Source organism: Cyrtonyx montezumae, unplaced genomic scaffold (assembly GCF_038088225.1).
Source record: "Cyrtonyx montezumae isolate F1298 unplaced genomic scaffold, pur_monq_1.0 scaffold_10, whole genome shotgun sequence".
In the NCBI taxonomy this organism is placed as follows: domain Eukaryota; kingdom Metazoa; phylum Chordata; class Aves; order Galliformes; family Odontophoridae; genus Cyrtonyx; species Cyrtonyx montezumae.
This window is the reverse complement of record NW_027071826.1, coordinates 12,481,761-12,504,081: the sequence shown is the minus strand read 5'-3', so window position 1 is coordinate 12,504,081 and position 22,321 is coordinate 12,481,761.

Below are 22,321 nucleotides of genomic sequence, written 5' to 3'. Positions count from 1 at the left end.
ACTAAGCCATGCTGATTGGAGAGATACTGGGATTAAAAAATTGAAAATTCTACACACTGGGGGAGCCTATGGTGACTGGAAAGTTCTTTGGTGAAATGAGCAGAGAGATTTTGCATTTCAATTTTGGTCTGAGATGCCATAAGATCCAGTGGCAAAAATTCTCTTAGTCCCTTGGCATTCGAAAGACAAGTTAATACCAAGGTGAGGAATTGCTTCAAAATATCTAAAGGAAAGTTGCAATGTGTTATTTATTTTGAACTTATTCCTTGTTTTCTTCTACTTCCTTTGCCGCATCCAGTCTCAATTTTTATCTAAAGCTAGATTATTTCTTAGACTCTCCCTCTTTCTGTTCCAGTAAGTTCAGTTTTTGTTCATTCCGTATTTGACTGAACTGTATTTGAACTGTCCTGCAGGCTGCAAGGTGTACTGCCCATTAAGACCAAAGGAGGGAGAGACCTGGAACCAACTTTGTTTGGAGCCTCTTCAAGGCCTTTTAATACTGCAGGGAAAATTTAAATGGATAAAGAATTATAATCACAGCTGTAGGTTTTTATTTTCTTTTTATTGTTTTTGTTTGTTTGTTAGTTAAGAAGTGTAACTATAAGAAGCAGAGATGGGAGAATTTAGGACAGTCATGCTTGCTGCTGCTAGAAGGGAGGGAACCAGAGTGGGTTGGGTTGGAAGGGACCTTAAAGCCCATGCTGTTCCATTCTGTGCTATTGCACCCACCAGACAGGGCCTCGTCCAATGTGGTCTTGAATGCCTCCAGGGATGGGGCACTCAAAGCTTCTCTGGGTAGCCTATGCTCTGAGTAAAGCATTTCCGACTAACATCTAACCTAAATCTCCTCTCATTTAGTTTAAAGCTGTTCCTCCCTTGTCCTATCAGTGTAAAAACTCACACACTCCCTCTTGTTTATGATCTCCTGTTAATTACTAGAATATTGCAATGAAATCTTTCAGGAGCTTTTTCTCCTGGTTGAACAAGCCCAATTGCTTCAGCCTTTCTTCATAGGAAAGGCTGTCCAGCCCTCTGATAGTCTTCATGGCCCTCCTCTGGACCTGCTCAAACAGCTCCATGTTTTCTTTGCCCTGGGGCCCCCAGGCCTGGACATAGTACTCCAGATGGGACCTTACAAGGACAGTGTAGAGGGGTACAACGAGGAAGGGCTGCTTTCAGCAGCAGCATTTTCTCTTCCCCTGTGCTTGTGGTCCTGACACTTGAGCATGTTATAGTGCCAACTTCAGAGGTAATTGGCCTGGAATACTAGGACCTTGGCTAAAACTAAATAGGCAGACACACATTCCCAAAGTATACTTCATGTTCATAGACGGTTATTGCAGTCACTTGTAAAGACCGTTTGACTCCAAGATTGGAACAGTCCTTAAGAGATCTGTGCTCAAAAGTTTTATGGAGCTGCAGAGCTCTAAGAAGTTTCTTGTTAAGTGTGTACAAAATTCTGTTCTATTAAAAGCTTACTACTTGACCAAATGCATATGAATTTCTACAAAGGTGCCATAAGCTGCAACAGTGACCAACTATAATCCCTGCCCTGAAATTTCAACACATGGAGCAAATGGCAAATAAAGAATATGGCAAACCAAATTATCAAAAATTGGTGATATTCTATATCTAGTTTTGTATTATGTCTTTCCTAAAATTGGCAGCCTCACCTCTAATTGTGGCTCCCTGAACTTGTCACTTTATGCATTGCAGAATCTGTAGATTGAAGCAGGATTTTCATTCTCAACAGCAAGCTGCTGTGGATCAAATCACTACTATTTTAATACATCTGATAGAAGCTAGAAATGGAACTGAAATAATTCTCGGTGTTTTGTAGGATAGGTATTGCTTTATAATCTTTTTTCCTTTCTAGACCTTCCTGGAAGCTTATCTTTTTTAAATTATTATTAATAATTATTACTGTATTCACTGGTACAGGGATGAGCTGCTGAAAAGCAGCTCTGAGGAGAGGGACCTGGGTGTCCTGGTGGACGACAGATTGGCCATGAGCCAGTAGTGTGCCCTGGTGGCCAAGAAGCCAATGGGATCCTGGGGCATATTAAGACCACCATGATCAGCATGTCGAGGGAGGTGATCCTACCCCTCTACTTTGCCCTGGTGAGGCCTCACCTGGGGTACTGTTTCCAGTTCTGGGCTCCCCGGTACAAAAAAGACAGGGATCTCCTGGAAAGAGTCCAGCGAAGGGCCACAAAGACGATAAAGTGTGTGGAACATCTTCCTTATGAGAACAGATTGAGAGACCTGGGTCTGTTCAGCCTTGAAAAAAGAAGACTCAGAGGGGATCTGATCCATATCTATAAATATCAAAGGAGCAGGAGGCAAAGGAATGAGGCTGGACTCTTCCCAGCAGTGTGTGGCGATAGGGCGAGGGGAGTTGGCTGCAAACTGATGCATAGGAAGTTCTGCACAAATGTGTGTGGGAACTTCTTCACAGTGCAGCGACTTCTTCACAGTTTGCCTAGAGAGGTGGTGGAGTCTCCTTCTATGGAGATGTTCAAGAGCTGTCTGGATGCCTACCTGTGCAACCTGGGCTAAGGAGCTGATCTGGGAGGAGGCTGGACTAGATGGTCTCTAGAGGTCCCTTCCAACCCCTACAATTCTGTCATTCTGCGATGAAAAGTTCAATTAGGGCATATCTTATGTTTCAGCTTCTTTAGGGGCTGGGAGTGAGATGTTTGAACGTGGCAGACAAATGCGACTAAATAATAATTAGTAGATTGTTGTTTTTAGAGCATATCAAGCCCATGAAGTTTCAGATGGATTTATTGATACTTTGAAAAATATGTAAAAATAAACAATCAGCTGTCACTCTCCATATATGTGCTCTGTTTTCTTTAACATTCTTGTGTCAGATTCTATAAACTACAGTGGGAGTCTCTCTGTTATGTGCAACTTGGCAGCTTGAATGACACATATTAACACTTCTGGCAAAAAATGTTTTGAAAACCCTGATATAACAAATCCTTTGGATTTTTAGGAATAAAGTGGTTCAAGGTGGCAAACTCTATGGAAAGCATGTTTGCCAGACTGCTGGATAAGCAGCTGTGGGCCATCCAGCTTCTATTCTGTGTAAAGCTCCACAGTGAAAACATCTTTCAGTAGTAAAGAAGTTAATGTAGTCAGTCAGTTTACTCTGTCTACTTACACAGTTGAACTTTTTCAAAGAAGTATTTTTAAAGCATTTTTAATTTGGGATTATTGTTCTCTGGTTTTAGTTTCTATCCTGCTCTTGTTACCCATCTTTAAGTTCCAGAAGGACAGTGTTTATTTCTGTAGCGCAAAGCTCGGATTCTGACCATTATAGCACTGATTTGAAATTCCATAAACAGCAGAAAAGCTGCTCTAGACCATTAGTTTTATGCTGAACTCAAACGCCAGAGCTGGACTTGTTAGTCATGCAATAATAAGGATATTCAGGAAGCCAAGTGAATTGTTAGAATTCAGATTTATAAGTAACTCTCAGGTATGCTCCTTCTTGATGCCAGGAGGTGTGAATTTGTGCTGAAGGACAACAATTTGAAAATTTTGGGTGAAACTTTTTGCTTCTTATTTGCATTTAAAAGATCAGTTTTTCTCACATATGTGTTTACAAATTCCTTTTTAAGTCATAACATAGAATCCCATCATGATATCTATCTTTAATGCTGAGTTAATATTAACTAGGCTAGTATATGGAAAAAAAAAGTGAGCATAACTTCTAGAACAATCTTTGCATTGTTGTGACAGCAAGTTTAAAAGTACTTTTAAAGATGTTAGTTTGGAACTGAAGCAGTAGTTCCTGATGCTGTAATACAGTATTAAAAATTAAAAGTAACTCCATAAAAATAAAGCTTTGAAATTAAAAATTTTATGTCTCAAGTTATGATGAAATTGGTTATGTAAAAAGTTGTCTTTGAAACAGCTATCTGGTTGCATTATTTGAGTCCTGTTCCTTATTCTCTTAGTGTTAAATGAATCTGTCAGCTTTCAGCTTTTTTTTCTGAACATAGCTGAGATGTCTGAAGAAATTACCACCTCTGTTTTCAATATTTCTGTAAACTGAGTTAGTGTTTCTTCAGTCCCTTGCATACTTTTTTTAGTGTGTATTCCTGCCTAACCTGCATTAGTCAAAATCAGCTGTATTTGAAAAGGCCTACTCCCTATTTGACTGCAGAAGTAGTAGTAGGCAGTTATACATGTAGTTATGCTGGCTAATCTGAGGGAGAAGTACCTCTGTTTATTTCAGCTGCACTGTGGCGTAGCCATAACTAAAATTGCTAGGCTAGATAGAATTACCAGGTCTAACCACTTGCCTAAAATCAGGAATCTGTCTTGAAATTTGTGTGTCTTAACATACACAATATGTTTGAATCTCTTTTTTTTTTCTTCTGCTTTTTGGAAAAGGCAGTTTCACATTTCTAATTTTTCTTTAACGATTCTGATGGCTGGGAATTATTGATGTCTCAGCCGAAGCTGAGGTGTAATGGTTAGAGATTTGATTCCAGCAGGCATATGTCAAACAAAAGCATTCCCAGAATTAGAGCACTGACACTGAATCACACAGATGTGCAACATAGGAGGGCAAGGCATTCAAGGTGTCATTCTGGGTTTACTGTTTGATGTTAAGAGATCTAGGGTGACTTTATAAGCTCTGAAAAGCTCAGTTTCTTTGTGAAGATGGTATCTCCACAGTAGTCATTGTAGAATGAGGACTTATGAGGACATCTTTGCAAGCCAGATGGTACCAAGGACAGAAAGAGCCCAGTGAGGGAAATGTTGGAGCATGGAGTGTGATGACAGTTTAGCACATTATAGTACAGCCTCGAGTTGCTAATGTGGTGCCTCTAAGGTGATCTAGGTTATACTGTGGTACAGAATTGATTTCCTTCTAAGATCTGATTTCATCAGTTTTTATGCTGGCTCAGTTCTATTTTTATTTTTTTGTATACTTTAAGAAAAGTGGAGAAAAAAGTAGAAGGGGCTGGAAGGTGAAATACTCTTAAGTTTTTAAAGGCCATCTCTTTCTATGTGTACATGTAGTTTTTTTTGTGCTGTGAGATCAATGACATAGGCCTAAGAAGAAAATATTTTACTTAAAAAACTTTATTTTCTTTAGGAAATGAAAAAGAAGTGTGGATAGAAGCAGGGAATGGGTAGTAATAGGCTATACTGAAGCATGTAGCTCTGGAGTGATTCTTCTCAGAGGTTTATGAAGACCCATTCTTACATTATGTGCTGCAGCTAAACTGCGTCTCATACAAATGTTTATTTCTCTTTCTGTTTGACTGTTTGTTTTTAAGTGCTCTGTTCTGTTGCACTAAGAGCACTCTTATTTGGGGTTGCCAGTGAATACTGGAGTCATCCTAGTTTTCCTTGTTAGGAAGTCTTGCTTAACATCTGAAAGGTCAGACAAGTTTTTCTGGGACCATGCTGTTTGAGAAACAAGAGTCACTATAAATTTTCAGTACTTGGAAAGAATATGTTATTGTGTCAGCCATTATAGGTCCTGGCTTGGACAGAGGGCTTCACAGGCCATCTACCTGCTTTTTTAGTGCAGCCCAGAGGAGAATCCACGTAGAAACTGGTATTCAAAACTGATGAGTTTAGGTTTGAAGACTCAAGGTTCATTTCACTTTAAAAATTGCAGAAAAGAAAGTCTGATGCATTCCGAATGCCATTGTTCATGTTAAAGAAAAGCAGTTCCATGTTTAACCACTGTGTTCTGGGCAGTCCAACCAGTTCTTGCTGACAGAAGGTCTTCATATCATTTTTTTCTCAAGTTGAAACTTCATCATGGAAGAGGTCAATTTTACACTGTAATTATAAATGTCTGGAAACATGATTTTTAAGGGAAATGGTGACAGACTCTTTACTACCATGTCATAAACAGAAACTATATAATACTTCTATTTAATTGGGTAGTTGATAAGTACTGCTCTCTTTTTTTCAAGAACTTTTGAGTCATACACACAGTGAAGTGACTTTGAACAGGAAAAGATATATGGGATGAATAGTGTTCTTATTATCCTCTGAAAATACAGAAAATGAAGAGAGAAGGTTATTAATAATTTCATTTGTGAATGTGGGATATATACATGATAAGCAGAATGAATGCAATAGTAAATATGTGTTTACTGATGCACATTTTTTCCTCTGAAGTTTTAGTCGAAATGGAACAAGATAGCTGGTGCATTTTGTATTAAATTCACTGTTGATGTTAATTGTGTTGTATTTATAGCCCATAGAGGTGGCTCTCATTTTAGATCTGGACTTTCCTTGATAATGTACTAATAACCACAGGTTCCAAGAAGCTAAATGGAGACAAATACAGAAGAATTCAAAACAAAACATGCAGGGGTTCTACATAAAAGTCACTGAATGGAACAGACTCCTTAAGAGAGAAGGAGGAAAGCACGTGTAGAAGGTAGGAATTATATATACTTTCAGCTACTTCTACTTGGCTTTTTTCTTTCCCTCTTCTGAATAGTGTATTCTGGGCATAATGAATTTGCATTCATTTATGTACAATATAAATTATAGCCTGATCCACAGTCCCTTTGAACTCCAGATAAGACAGTGAATTTGTAAAAGACCGTATTGTCCCTTTTCAAAGCAGGAACATATTTCAGTGTTGGAATTAATTGCTAACTGGAAATTAGATGCAGTATCATGAACTTGGGCTATGTTTCTTTCCTGCATCTTGTTTTAAATGTAATGTCTCTTGCAAATATTTTAAAATGGGAACTAGAAAGAAATATGCCTTTTCTTGCAGTACTGTCTCTGTCCTGAGCATCATATTTGGTTACCTTTCACAGTTATTGCTCTATGCTGGATGGCTACAATTCATATTGCCCAACTGGCAGAATTCCAATAGCTACATATGTGCTGGGCAGCCTTATTCTGTCATCTAGAGTAGAGTTTTCCTTGTGGTTTGTGGGGAAATATTTCAATAAACTGATACAGTCTCATGTTTAAACTCTATAGTGTTACTCATTTTATTCATGCAAAATACGTTTACTTGAGTGGATAGCAAGTATAAGGACTTCAAGGTTTTGTGTTTGGAGAGTAGAACAAGACATTAAGCCGTAGAGATATCCTCTGCTATTCATTAAAGGAGCCTTTTTTATTATTTCAATGAAATTCCTCTTCTATTCAAAAGGGAACATAAGTAAATGAGTAATTTTTTCATTGTTAATGATAATTCCAATGAATTACAATGCAAAGGAAGATCTCTTAAACAATGACAAAAGAAAGTCTGAATTGTAGAAAATCCTGCTAACAATGTTGATATTGTCTTGAAAAAATTTCCTTTCCTTGAGCAATCCCAATTTTAAATTTATCCCTGTGAGGAAACCCACGTATCTAAGTTACATGCCGTTTAATTCTGTTTTATTCAAGCATCGTATGCTTTAGTCTTTTTAATTTAAATATTTCAAAGAGCCAATTTATGGCAGAGGTGTTACTTTCCTTCTTAAGTACACATTATGCATTTTGTATTACAATTTTACTACAGCCAAATGTCTTAAAAGCCTGATTCACAAACCACTTCTCTACTCTTCAAGAATGAAAAACAAAGAGTATATACTCAGAACGTGACTTACCTTTCGAAATGTTATAAAGACATAGAAATTAGAGTAATTTAGACTCAGCTCTTATTTTTAGTTTTCAGAGTATTTTGGCATTTAGTTTATTTGGTTTGATGATTATCGTTTGATGTAGTTGTGGTTATTTAAAAATGCTGTCTCCATGACAGCCTTGTAAATGAACCTTTTGACTCATAGAGGCTCTCTCTCTTTTAAAAATAAATCTTATTCACAGGAAAAGCTTGCAAGTGAAAATATGTACATTTTCTTTTACTGTGGGAAAACCATGTGGCTGTTGAGTTAAAGTGATTCTGACACTGCATATTTTCATGTGATTCAGGGAGAAAATTTTCCATTAAGAGATGGGCTTACAAACTGATACACCTTAGGAAGTAGAAATGTTTTTACAGAAGAACTGTGGAGATTCAGAGGAGCATCCCAGACTTGGCTGGTAACAGAAAGTGACCTGTTATTTGTAGTATAGCACTCACTGTTGTTACTCTTGGGAAAATTTGGTCATGCTGGACAGGACTGGCTTGAATCCTGACATTTAGCTAAGAAGTTCTCTTGAAGAATGGTTCCCCAGGATTTCATAATAGATATTTCTAAATCTCTCCAGATCAATACCCTACCTCTAGCTGCCAACATTGCTATCAGTGGAGTTGATAGGAACTGCAGTACAGTAATGGAATCCAAAATTTGTTAGGCCTTGTGTAAGCAGAAATGTAAATTTCTGTTTACAGATCAGGAAGTCTAAGCTGAACTTTGGCTTCAGGACATGTTAAACTAGTTGTGTTTTTCTCCACTGATGTGTATAATCTGCTAATTGGATCTTATTTACTAAGGCATAGTAACATTACACTTTAGACAAGTTCTTCCAGTTGATTCACATCCAGAAGTCTGATAGAGTATACTGATAGTTTTAATTGGATAGTGAATATTTTATCAGATATTTAATATATTTCTATCCATGTACATTTATTATTAACTTATTTTAATTTTTACAAACTCCTATTTCCAGGGGAAAGAGGTTGTTTTTTTTTGTTGTTGTTTTGTTTTTATTATTATTATTTTCTCTATTTTTTCCAAGCAGAGACTTACTGTCCTTCTGTGTTTGAGGACATATTAACTGACCAGATCAACAATCTAAACTGGAGAGAGGTTAATGGATGTTCTCAAGTTCACATCCTAGGACATTAGTAAAAGAGATTAATTTCTGGCAGGAAATAGTGTATGATAATAAGCTGCAGCAGAAGAAAGCTTTTAAACACAAAGTAAGGTTTTATTTTGAGTATCATTGTGGATTTTTCATATGATTAAGCCTGCTGATAGAGTCCATTAAGAACTTTTGAAGGAAAATGAAACTGTCCTTCATTATTTCAGTAGCTTACTGACATAAAACTTCAGATACCAGAAAAGTTAAATAATCAGCTGAAAACAGTCTCTTATCCATATGAAAATGAACAGAAATAAATTTATAAAGTAAAATCTGAACTGTAGATCATTAGTGAACAGTAGTGACTGAAATAGTTCTGACATATTTCAAAAATGACAAAAAGGCTCAGAAACCATCTGGAGTTCCAAAACTGATGCTCAATAGCTTGCTGGTCAAAATCACAAAACTTGTATGGCATCTTGTCTGAAAATAAAGTCTTTTAGGGTCTTGTCTGAAATCTTTTAATTGTTTGAGTTCAGTTGCAGGTTTGAAACTTATTTTCTGAATGATAGCAAAAAGATTCTTATACAGTTATGTTTCAAGTGTACCTTTGCATCTAGAGTGAATTATCAGTAAGAAATGTAGAAGAAAAATAACTGCCTGGAAGGCAGACTAGCTCTGGAATAATAGCAAAGAGTGAAATGTAAAGTGAAAGGGAGAATAGAAAAAATAATCATATTCTAGAACAGTCTTAAAATGTATACATAATAGCCCATGATAGATGTTTCTGTAACTTTCAAGACAGCTTTGCATAGGCAACTTGGTTCATTTTTTAATTCTTATCAAAAGAAAGGTTTTTAATGTCTGAAAAACCTTATTTTCTGCAAATTCACTGATTTTGTCCTCAGTGGATACAAAGTGGTATTACTCCATCTTTATTATAATCTTTTATATGTGGTAAGGCTTTCATCAGGGTCCTTCCTCATTCTTCTCAAACTGAAACATGTTCGCTCCCTTCAGATTTTCTTCCCAGTAGATGCTTTCTTAACTTTTTGCTGTCTTTGATGCTTCTGCAAATTGGATCTAGATCCTGGTTAAATAGAATAGGTACTCACTCCTGTAGGAAGCAGTTTGTACTCTTCCCTTTCTATTTTCAGACAGTTCTTCTAATTTATTGTTTGAATTCTAAGCTCTATCTTGCTATCTCTCCCAGATTTTATAAATTTATTCTTTTTTGTATCTGTGAGCGGATTGCTGAGTCATGGCCTGAACCACTGATTGAGTACCTGAAGGAAAGAGCCAATCAACCCTGGGAGCACAAGTGAAGGCAATTCACCTGTGCCACCAGAAGGGGTGGAGCCTCATTTAAGGGCTGACTGCCACTAAGGTAGGATCTCTTTTTGGAGATCCCTCCTTTTGGAGTTCTTTCCCTGCAAGCCTTGGAGTCAGGTGAGCATTCATTTTTCTTTTTTAACATCTTCTTGTTTGCTCTGGTTCTTTTGCCTTTACAGTATCACTCAAAATATTAACGAAAATTTTGAATTTTGTGTATGTTGTTGAAAGCTCCTTAGGAGAAGCATCCCAAGTACTAAATTAATAGTCCTTCAGTTAGCTGTTTGCTCTTTGGTGGTAATTTATTTAGGTGATATTTCAATTGAATTTTAGCTGCTATTTTTTCAGGTTTTCTGGATTCTGCTTTGTGAATTTGTTTACACTATTAATACTTTTTTTTTACATTTTTGAAGTTTCAGTCTGCTTGTAGTAGGTTTGAAGTTACTTTTCACATTGAAGTTGTTAATCAGATCAGAATTAACTCTGAAGCGTCTTTCTTATTTATGTTCTCAATCTAAATCCAGATTCTCTACTGCTTCTTTCCAAGGAAATTTTGAGCAGTCTGTGGTAGCATTGCTGGTTAGCATTATTAATCTGATAATTTTTGTCCTTGTTGACTTTCTGTGCTCTTCTTTTTATTAACTATCCAAACGATGTCTAATTTGCTTATTCTTGATTTCGTGGTCAGATGAAAGATACTGGGCTACTTTGCTGTGTTATTACAATGTTTGTCATTTTTCTGAATTATCTGTGTAGAAATTCTTATCAAGCCTAAATTATAATCATAGTCTCTCCCTCTCCGTAGCAGCACGTAATACATATGCTGCTCCTTAAGCCTTTTAGTGGTTATGAGATCTCTTGCCCGTGATGTATGTGAGAATCCAGTAAGATGAGGACCAGAATGCTTTATATATGCTATCCTTTCCATATAAGGAGGAATCTCACCTGCTTTTAGAGTATTAAAAGTAAAAGCAGTTTAGAAGGAACCCAGGGAAGAATCCTGAGAAGCATATGCTTATTTTTGAAGTTCAGGTGCAGGCAGACACCCCTCTGGTATGGCACAAGATTCTTGAAACTATTAACATTCTCTCACTGTTGAAGCCTTGTCTTTCTTTGGCATAATGTAGTGTGCAGCCTTTATAATGGTCTTAAAAAGAATAACTGAAAGAAAGATGGGGGAATGAGCAAATATGTAAATTGAGCCTTGGTTATGGGTGATCCTAACAGTGCATTTTCAAGTAATCCTACTTTCATATTGCAGCAACAAGGTGAAAAAAGAGCTTCCATTGACTTAAATTACTGAATCTGTTCTCAAAGTAATATAGTGTAAACTATCTTAGATACTTGGAAGCTGAAAACCAAACCCCATCAACCCATAAACACATCTTCACCACCAGAAATATCTAATCTAGCTTTTTTGAAGAGCTTGAATGCAAACTAGCATTATTTGTACTGTTTGAACTGCAGGTTAAATGGATAACAAATGTACTCTGACCAAAAGTGGACTTAATACATTCCTTTTCCCTGATCATAAAAAAGCCACAACAACAAATAAGTGTTTATTTTAATCTCGCTGAATCTCTTTTACTTTCTCTCTATCCTTTAAAAATATTTAAATTAATAGTTACTTAAGTGGCCCCGTATGTTTAATATACTGTAACTGTTGTAATAAGGATCTAGGTATGCTTGCTTAAATGCTTCCATTTTTCAAAATAAATTATTTTCAGTAGTGTGTGTTATAGGAAGAGAATTACAGAATACCTGAACATCTTGCACCCATCAGCATTGTTATTAACAACGTTACTTTGAATCAAACTGGAAAAAAGAATCCCCTAAACTTTTTCCTATTAAAGAATAATGTTAATTGGTTAGTGTATATAGAAGAAGGTTATATGGCCCATTGACTTTATATAGATTGAAATGCTAAGCAGGGCTAAGTAGAAGCATCAGTAGGGAATAGAGGGTAAGCGCTCATCAGTTTTATGTTCTCTTTCCTATTTACTGCTTACCCCTTACAGTGTTTTACAACTAGATAAACAAAGTTTTCTTGGGTGCTTCATAACTAAAAATGTATTTTTGTTGTTCGGTAGCCTGCTAGTTTTGTTGTAAGAGAAATAACACCTACAAATTAAAGAGAAATTGAAGATACAATCAATCTAGTGACCGATTCTTGCTCAGGTTACAGTTTCCTTCTACCTTCAGAAGAGTAATGAAGATTTCACCCAAATATAAATATAACTCAACCACTGTGGAGTGTGGTTACCTGAGTATAGGATATAATCTGTTGGCTGTATGCTATAGAATTCAGGTTGCAAGGCATTCTTAGCATTCATAACAGTGAATAGATGAGACCTCCTTCACAATCTGAGGAATCTCTGGAATTTTTCATATTATTGTCCATAGTTAAAAGAAAAAAAAGCTATAAACCTCAACTTAAGAAAATGCCTTTGTATAAGGCTTTGTCAAGATCTCAGTGGAAGTCAGTGGTGAAATTTTAAGTGCAAATGAAAATGGATCCTATATCTTTTTTTTTAGCCTGCTGAAATCGAAAGTCATCCCTTGAAATCTCCTTTAACAACAGGGGAAGCAAATAAACAACCTTCTAGTGTTGATTTATGAAAACTAGAAAGGTTTCTAACTGTTCTGAAGTAAACCCTAGAAGAACGTGGGTTTCTTTCAAGACTAATACGAAGCAAGACTAAATGCCCTTCTCACAAAGAGCTGACATTGGAGGTTTTAAAAAGCCTGACACGTTATAGCCATTTGTAGTCTCTAAAATGGAAGATAACAATTGAGTTTAACTAGTACTTGCCTTTTCCTTGCAATTACCAGAGTGATCAAAGAGGAAGCACAGCAAATGGAAGTAGCCTGCCTAAAATTGGTCTTCCTATTTAAACATTAGCTTTAATTTTTGTTCTGTCTCTGTCCACATAAAAAGGCTCCTAGCCATCTTGGGACTGTCCAGAATCAAGTTTAAAAATTGGTTACTGCCTCCTCTGATGTTTCCTGTTTTTTTTTCTCCATTCCTAACTTAAGTGGCTGGCGCTGTGTTTTTGGATCATAACTCTCACTGGAGTGTTAAGATCTACAGGGATTAAAATATTAAGAACATCAATTATCTCTCATCTTGATAAACTTTTATTCTCCTTACTATTAGTGAGAAATGTTATATATTTGACACACAGTATAATAATAATTAAAAAAAACATGTCATACTTTAGTGTATAATTGTTGTTTAATTGGTGTTTCATTCCTTCCATTGAAACGGATGTCAGGAATAAAATGTCAATATTCCCCTTGTAATTGACAGCTCATTTCTGTCATGTATTAAGGAGAATTAAAACATCCATTTAATGATGATAGTGTGACATTTTAGATATTTGACCTAGGCTTCAAATGATAGAACAACATGTGGGTGGAAGAACTCCATTCCTCTTATAGAAATGATGTTAATTAGTTGCAATATTTATATGGGAAAAGGAACAAAAGAGAGAAGGGGAATTTATCCTGTCAAAATGTTTGCTATTTAATATCAGAATTTGGCAATTGATTATTAAAAAGAGAGACATAGGAAAGTTTGCAGCAGTGGGAATTTATAGATGCTTTGTATAGCATTTGCAACCCAAAAATTCTTGCATTTTGCCCACTGTCCTCTATTCTTTTGGGTTTTCCTCTGTTGTCACCATCCTATATTATTTCAGCGCTGAAGTGAGTGGTTTTTAATGCCTGTTTTCTTATCAGATAAAAGAAGTTATGGTAGGCAAAACAAAATGCTTTGACTTCTCATATCTGATCTATGGATTTAATCTTCTGTGCTAAGCACTAGTGAACTACTCAGCTTGTAGCAGAGGTGCTAAGTTGCAGCTTAAAATGGTGACTGAGTCCATGGTGGGAAGGCAGGGCCAACCCAGGGGAGCTCAGGTGTATGCAGTGTACCTGAGTGACCAGAAGGAGTGGAACCAGGATCCACCCCTTTCCAGACCTCATTTAAGGGTTGGCAGTGGAGGCAAGGGTATATTGCTGGAGAATCCTGCATGCCTGAGTCCTTTCAAGGGTAAGCAAGTTCTTTCCTTTATTTCTGTGCTCACAGCTACTGTATTTGAACAAATTCTCACTTGTTGCAGCTTAGGATCTTGCTACTTTGCTGTCATTGCTGTGCTTTCTATCATGTTACGCAGCTGTTTTTTTAAATATCTGAAACCTGCAGTGCAGACAACTAAGAAAAACTGGACATGTATAAATCATGTTCTGTGTCAGTTTAGCTCAAAATATTTGGATAAAATTTTTAAGACTTCAGTGACTGAATGTAACTGGTTGAGAGGTTCCTGTATGTTTGACTTTTGCAGAAGTGGATGTAAAAGAAGCATAGATGACAGAGAAAGGCTTGTCATATTCTTAGAAGCTAGAATAGATTTATCTACTGATAGCTTTGTCCAGCTGTCTGAGAATGACAGCCAAAATGTAGTTGCTGCTCTCCAAGAGAAGTCTAGGTGTGCTAGAAAGCTGGAACTATTGTACTTATTTCTACTTGTTGGACTAAAATATCTGCCCTGTGTTGTAACTGCTTCACAGTTCTCTTTCATCAAGTTACTTGAATTCCAGGCACTTGGAAAATGCTTGCTAGTAGTATTCAATTGTCCTGTACTACTAATTTTTTTGATTCAATGTGTGAACAATAATTTTCTTCCTAACTGTCTAGATTTCATATTTTCTCCCTTCTTTTAATCCATCTCTAAGTTTCATAATTATCTCTGTGGCTTTTCCCAGATGGCCTCCTATGCGTGATACAATCTCACTAAGCTCATCCTTACACACTGAAATCTCTCCTTACGTTATGTTTTCCTGTGTATAGTGAAGTCAGATGACCTAAGAATTTCATACTGCTGTTCCACCTCTTCATCTTCTATAGTGATCTCCTTCTGAATGAGAAGTGGTCTGAAAAGAGGTCTAGCACTGACAGGGTATTTAAAAATATACCTGTCCTTTTACAGATACTGTTGTAACTCTGTATTCATTAACTAATGATGATGGAAAGAAGAATTACCTATTAGATGCCTGATCCTTCAAGTATGAAGTGAGGTAGACTGTCCTGTTCGTGCAAATATCTCTACAATTTAAGCAGAAAAGCATAGCCATGTGGAACCCTGCTTTTCCTTCAATGTGTGGTATGGCAGCAGCTGGATACAATGATCATTGGGCATGTTAGGAGGCAATGTGTTGACGTGAGTCTGTTCTGATCTAGACACGATTAAGTAAAACAGAAACAGACTTCAAAATTTTACTTAATGATGGTTACTGATACAGCCAATCTGACTGTCTAGCAGGACCTGAGCTGTAAACAAGTGTGAATTGCAGATGTATGTTTCTTAGACACAGCCTCAAATGTTCTAGTTACAAGTAATTTCTATCCTTAGTTGTAGCCCAGAAAGACACTGAATTATATGTGTCTCAAGAAACTATTCCAGATCTTACTGTCACAGAAAGCCTTTTTTGGTCACGTAAAGCCTATTTTAAAGGTTTTGAGTTTTCAGCAAAGAAGTACAGTCTCCTAATTTCCTATGAGCAAGGTGTATGCAGGTGGTCAGAATACATCATTATGGAGGTCCTGTTTATCTCACGTTTACAAGAATCATTCCCTCTATGTTGTAAGTGACACCTTTGTAAAAGTTATAATTTTTCCCCTCACAGAACTCACATTCTGAAGAAAGCTTGTCAAAGCATAATTGTAATTATGTAGCACAATATTTTGTAGATTTAAAGATGTTTTAAAACAACTCACTACTTTTCTGAAGCTTCTGGATTTGAAACTACAGAAATGCGTAACTTTTCTGATCACAAGGTAATTGTTTAACCTGTTTAGTTTCACACCAGCATTCATCATCTGATTCTTCTTGTGGTGTTCTCAGTGAACACTCATATCTCATATAGTGTTGACAGTAGTAAAGTCCGCTATGATATGCAGTCTAAATCATCCCAAAGTTTAAGAATTATTGCAATTACGTATCTCACTTTTTGTGTGTATACTGAAAAACAACAGTGACTAGATAATAGCAGGCAGAAATAACTGAAAAGATGAGAGATATATCTCTTGTCTAAACAAAACAGTGTATTTTTAATTGAAATAACAGTCAGTAGAACTGAACATCAAAACATTTAACTTTTTCAAAGTTTTTGGCATTAAAGAATTAAGATAAAACACAATTAGGAAACAGAAAACTGCAACATTGTAGAGGATGGTCACTTTTTGTATGTCATGTGGCTTTAAAAACAAGTCAGATAAATGATGATGCCATTAAAACTGAACTAATTAAAGAAAGCTTCTTTTAAGAACTCATTAACTGCACCCTCATTTGCATAATGATGCATATTAATTAAGTTTTAATGAATCTGAATTTGCACCAAGCCTATTCATGTTGGCTTTGAAACAAATTGAACAAATTAGTTAAAAGCTTTTTGGAATCTACTTTTCACACCAAACAGGATATGAATGCAATCATCTCCACAAAAAAGAAATATTTTTCTTTTAATTTAATTCAAAGGTATGCAGACCCATCTATTAATTATTTTTAAATGCAATAATTTCCACCTTTTCTTTGCAAAATCAACAGTATTACTCATACTTGAGCGGCATATATTATAGATGTATGTTGTCGGATAAAATCATTACAGCCAATTTATTGAATATAAGGTGGAAACATTTGACTTCAGGGTGCATTTAGTTTACTTAATACATGGATTTCAATTTTGTTGGTAACCTTTAGGCATTTTGGCTGCCTGCAGAACAACCACTAAAACTGTATTTTTTTTATGTTGCTATCAATTTTTCAAGATATATGTAAAATGCTAAATTGCTCTTACAATACCAGTTTCCTAATGTGAGATTTCACAGCATCATAAGTCTTCTAAGTATTATAGGAGGAAAATAATTTCTAAGCTTTTAAAGGCTGCATGTTCTTGCTTTGGTGTTGTTGGATCTTAATTTATTTTTTTTCATACACAGGCACACACACACAAGAAGCAGAATCCAATTTTAACAAGTTTGCTTTCAGCTCATAATAAAAACAAGAATTACAGCAGAAACACTATTGATTTCCTTATACTCCATTGTGTCTTCATCAAGAATGAAGAGATTTATGTAATTACTGCTTCATCTTTTGTTGTTAGAAAGCACTTTTTTGTAAGTCAGCAGATACAAAGACTGGAATGCTTTTATTGTTGAGATTAAAAGATCATTTTTTCTCCTTCTGTTAAACTGTTTTTCCGTGATAGGTTCTTCAGGGAGGTTGACAATTAGGAAGATACTATGCATCAAACCCCACAGATTTTATCATCATTTTTCCAGTATTTTATCTTGTCACTTTTTTTAAAAGTAAAAATGTTTTTAATAAGAAAATGCACCCCCCTTCCACCCCCCCCCCCCACACACACAAACCAAACCTCTGTCTTTAGTTCTATCATTTTATTGTCCATGATGGCACCCAGTGACGCTAAGCTGATATCCTGATATCAATGCAGATTCCCTGCAGCGAAGTACTACAAATGCTTTTAGTCTTACTAGTAAGAAAATAAAGTAAAAAGTGAGATATGCTGTATTAGTGCTCACTAATGATTTTTGATTTTCCTTTCCATGGCATCAGAATTTTCTATTTCCCAGTTATTAATGAAGTTGAACATTTAATATCTGACAGGTTTGAGAACTGTGTCCTAGAATTGTGTTCCCAGTGGTACGCATCTATCTCTTGAATGTCCTTTCCCCATCTGCAAACTGGCTGTGCTATAAAACACAGGGAACCTTCTGCCAGCATTTCAAGGAACTGCATTTACAAGTTCATAGAGGGGAAAAAAATGGTATTATAGTTGTTTGCCTCATGGTTAATAAAGTAACTGCATGGAAAAGTTTCAAGTGGATAAACACATGAGATTATGTGGAGATGTAGTTTGATTTTTCTTTCCATTTATTATCAGAAGTGCTAAAACTCTTCCATAAGACACATTGTCTTAAGCTGCATTTCATTGCCAGAGAGAGTATCATCAAAGCCAAGGAAACATAGACCTCTGTGATTTTTTTGATGGCTAAGATTATAATCTACAATCACTTTAAAAGAAGACATTTCCACAATTTTAACCTTTTTTAATTCTTGTTCTTTTATAGTGTACTGTAACTTGAAAACAAAATGAAGCTATTAAATATTTTAAGTACCATCTGATTTCCAAATAGGAATAAATTTTTATGAGAGCACAACCTGGAATAAAGAAAAAGAATTGCTGTAAGTTATAGTCATAATTCTTCTGAATTTTAGAAAGCTGGATTAACTGGTGAACATTAACACCATTATAATAACCTATAATTAAAAAAATAATAAAGGCAGTTGGGACCTTCCATTATGGTCTCCATTTAAGTAGACAGATATCATTACAGATAATAGTTCTATATTTGCCAGATATGCAGTCACCCTAACCTATGGGCTGTTACTGTAACCTGTCATGTATCCCTTCACTTTGTAAGTTACACTTAATATTCCCATTTCTGAGCTTAAATATAATTCTTAAGCTTCTTGGAGACAAAGTACAATTTGCAAAGAATGCATGCTTTTGTACAAAATTATTTTTAATCTAATGTATTTAATTGCAAAAAGCTTTTCCTTTGAGACTTTTTTTATTTTTCTCTTTTTTGGGGGGATTTTTTTTTTGTTTGTTTCATTTAATACAGATTTAGTGTGCAGTGCTGGCTTCTTTTAGGGGAATTTTGACAGAAAGTGTCTTCCTTAGGGGAGGTCAAGAGTCATTGGTATTAAACTAGACAAGCTGGTAGTGCAGTGTTAATGGAAATGGAAAGCAGATGTTTGGTAATTAGGGGAGATGTGAATGACAAGGCTTGAGAGGTATGGTACATGCGCTAGCTGGCACAAAGCAGCTGTTGTTACCAATTTCACTGTCAGAAATGTACACAAGTCAGATCATCCCCTGCGAATTTGCCATAGCAGTGACAATTAGAAGAAAAAAATCGTATTTGATTAAAATAAGTAATATATCATACAAAATAATTTTTGTAACATTTAGAAATGGCCTGGGTTAAATCCCACAAAAATAAGCTAGAAGTAAGCCAAGCTTGCTGGATTTAAAGTTGTGATTCTCGAGATGTGTACTCTCAATTGATAAGCCTTTCTAACTTGATAGAGAGTAATGAAAATTATTTAGGCTTTTCTAGAGTGGAAAATAATATATTTGGAAACTGAGAAATAAATTCATTATTTATAAAAAATACATCTTCAGCAGAGAATATTTATTTTAATGTACTGGTACTTCTATATTTCTTTAACATCGTTTTCATTAATCTTTTATCCATTTTAATTAACCAAACTTTAATTCATCTTTTTGTTGTGTTATTCGCTATAAATTGTCATAGATTTCTTTAATTGTTTTACTGTCAGAAAGCCACTTGGTTAAGATGAACTAGCACAGACTGTGATATACTTATATATACATATATAACATAAAATATTTTTAATGAGTGATGGTTACATGTTCCCCATGAATTTAAATGAGAATTGAACCTCTAGTTTGTCAGCTCCAAGAACTTCAGGTGCTGTGTTCACAGAAAATCATACTCTTCCTGTTTTTATTCATCTCTTATACTGTTTGAGAGCAAAAGGGATAAAATCTAAGGAAGAAAACCTAACCTGTACTCTGTAGTGCTGCTGTTTCAGAAAAGCCTGTAAATGAATCAAAATGAGTTGGAAAATAAGTTCAGTTTTCATGGGGGTACATCAGACCCCAGTACCTGCGTGGAATAATTGTCATCACATTTATCAGAAGAGCCTGGGCATATCTATAATTTAATAGAGTTTTCATCCTTCTTCCATGTGAAGTGAATGGAGCGGTTCTTGTCAATTTTGGTACTGTACTAAAGGATCATGCTTATTAGAAATCTTCCAACCTTTTGGACGTTAATCTCATCAATGGTGGCTGCCTTGATTTAGGAATGTTGCTCATTTTTCACTAGTGTTAAGAGTGAAAGTTGGAACTTCTTTCCTTTAGTCAGTGCTTTCCCCTTATCATTGAAACAAGGTGTAATTTTCTAAGCCACTTTGTGGATATCTGCCTTTGGAGTGTCTGCACATACATGGGATACTGGTTACTAAAACATTCAGGCGAAAACTGGGTGTGGAAGATAGCATAATCAGATGTACGTTTCTTAACAAATAATGAAATTATGAGAAAGAATTTATTAATTTCCACTGTGTTAAAGAAATATAATGGGCTGAAAAATGTTAAAGATGATTTCTTGATGTATTGTTGTTGACTAGATACTTGCATAAGGGATGTCTGAGTGAGATCACTTTTAATTCTTGCAATTATATTTAATTATGTCTGAGAATGCATCTCAATTCATGTATCCATTTGTAAGTGAATATTTCTGCCCATCTGTAGTAAAGCCTATGGAAAGTAAGAGCTTTCATAACTGAGATTTAATGATTTTAGAGCACTTTTTATTTGCTTAAGAATATAACTTTGTCTCCTTGACAGATATTCTTGTACCTACATGCACGCATGTTTTTCATGCAGTAATTTCACCATTTCATTTCAGCAATATCCTGGGAAACAACAAAAAAAAAATGTAATTTGAGTATTTCTTTGTGGAAAAAGCTCATTTCTGAATTTTGTTATAGCATAAAAGTTTGTGTCAGTAAAATATGTTCCCCAAGTGGAAAATAATCACTTTTCTTTGGACATGTCAAAAAGCATAATATATCTGTATAATTGTAGACATTCAAGTTCTGATAGAAATTGCAACCTCTACTTTTAAATTACTTAATTCCTTAGTTTAGTTTTTCATCGTCTTCTGCTATATAATTTTATATTAACATGTAGGGGCAAATTCTTCCTTCAGATGTACCCCTGTAGCTTCCATTAGTAGTAGTTCTCTGGCTGAAGTTTGATTTTTTTTTTTTTTTTTTGGGGGGGGATAAAAATATAAATAAATTCTTCTATTATATATTCACCAAGATGTAATTATAATTAAAAAAAAGGTTACAGGATTGTGGGGAAGGTCAGTAATTTTCAGCTACTTTGTGACCATTACTTGTTTAATCCATGGCAATTTTTCTTGAAAAAGCCTGCACTTAGACTTTATAGGACTGCCTTTCAGATGGTTGTGCTTTAAGCCAGTTAAACAATAGAATCACAGAGATCACATCAAGAAGGTATGTTAGATTGTCTAATCTTCAGCATGTCCTATAATCCTTTTTTAAATATGTCTAATGATGATGTTTTAACACCTTTTCTTAGTGCTGGTTTAGCTGTTGGATTGCTCTTAGTGCTGACTGAGCTATTCTGAGTTTATTTTTCTTTAATTTTGAGCTGTTTACTTAAAGAATTATTGGTCAATTTGAAATTAACCTTTAGTAAGGTTGAAATTAAAGCTAGAATATGGCAAATCGAAGCAAAATCCTCTCTCTCTAGTCATGACAGCAGAAAGACTGGAGATCTATAGATTCTACTTACAAGTGCTACTTTGCCAATTGCTTTCACTGTCAGCTGCCCTCATCCTTTGTAGCCTGGGTTAGGAGGAAGGTCCTTCAGAACTTGAATTCTGCAGGAGAATTCTGTGTTCAGGGCTAATTACATTTACTGTTGTTAAGAACCATGGGTGTTTTGTTTTGGCATTGGTATATAATGTAGTTTTGGGCTATTGTGAAAATAGGCAATGACACAGGAATACAACTGAAGCATTTCATTCCTGACAGTGGCTTTAGGTTCTGAATATAACACTATTTCATTATAAATGTTTAATACAAATACAGTTGGAATCAACTTAAAAATGCAGTTGGCATGACTAGAAGAGGAGTAAAATTGAGAATTGTGATCTTCTGGTTTTATTTCAGTGTTAGTGTTCTGTAACTCGGTGCAAAACAAGTGTTGAGGGCTCTGTGTGGAGATTCATTCTGTTACTTCTTTCCCTTATATTATAAAGGACAGAACTATTTCTTTCCAAAACACTATAAAACAGTGTATTGGAGGGAAATGACTGTTAAAAAAGGATTCTCAGAACAGTGAGACAGCTGTCAGAACTTTCATCACACATTGATGAATTAAAAGAAAGATCCTCAAATGGATCACGGGATTTTTTTTTCCTTTCTTTTTTGAAGGATTTGGGTGAGGAGGGATAAGAGAAGAAGGTTAAGGTTAGTGTAGGAGTAAGAGTTGCCTTTCTCTTGAGGCCTGGCCGCTCTGCCCTGCTGAGTTG